The following is a 557-nucleotide window of genomic DNA, read 5'->3' as shown; positions in this document are numbered from 1 at the left end:
CACCAATGTCCCAAATCTCCCTCCTCCCCATCCCACCCCAACCCGCCTGTATTTGAGATAGGCTTTCTACTTCCCTCATTCATTCACATTGTTATGATAGTTGTCAGTGTATTTATTTTTCTAACTGCACTCACCATTCTTTGTGGTGAGCGTCATACAGTGAGCTGGACCTTCCAGCCCTTGTCTCTTTTGTCTCTGAGAATTATTGTAAAAATGTCTTTTATTTTCCTTAAAACTCATAGATGAGTGCTCGCTTCGGCAGCATATATACTAAAATTGGAACAATACAGAGAAGATTAGCAGGGACCCTGAGCAAGGATGACATGCAAATTCGTGAAGCAGTCTATATTAAAAAAAAACAAACATAGATGAGTAGATTATTTCGTGTCTTTCTCCCTCCCTCTGCTTTATTTCACTCAGCATAATAGATTTCATGAACATCCATGTATAGGAAAATTTCATGACTTCATCTCGCCTGATGGCTACAATATTACATTGTGTATATATACCACAGTTTCTTTAGCCATTCATCTGTTGAAGGGCATCCTGGATGCTAC

At 39.3% G+C, this 557-nt stretch overlaps 1 non-coding gene across 1 annotated transcript; it reads left to right on the top strand.

Annotated features, from left to right (window-relative positions):
* Positions 1-246: 246 nt before the first annotated feature.
* Positions 247-353, top strand: LOC126004710 (U6 spliceosomal RNA). The gene has a single exon (XR_007493973.1). It is a non-coding gene; the product is annotated as a U6 spliceosomal RNA (small nuclear RNA).
* Positions 354-557: the final 204 nt, after the last annotated feature.

The sequence above is a fragment of the Suncus etruscus genome, chromosome 3 (genome assembly GCF_024139225.1).
Source record: "Suncus etruscus isolate mSunEtr1 chromosome 3, mSunEtr1.pri.cur, whole genome shotgun sequence".
NCBI lineage: Eukaryota > Metazoa > Chordata > Mammalia > Eulipotyphla > Soricidae > Suncus > Suncus etruscus.
The sequence above is the reverse complement of the archived record's forward strand: the minus strand, read 5'-3'. Positions and strand labels throughout refer to the sequence as shown.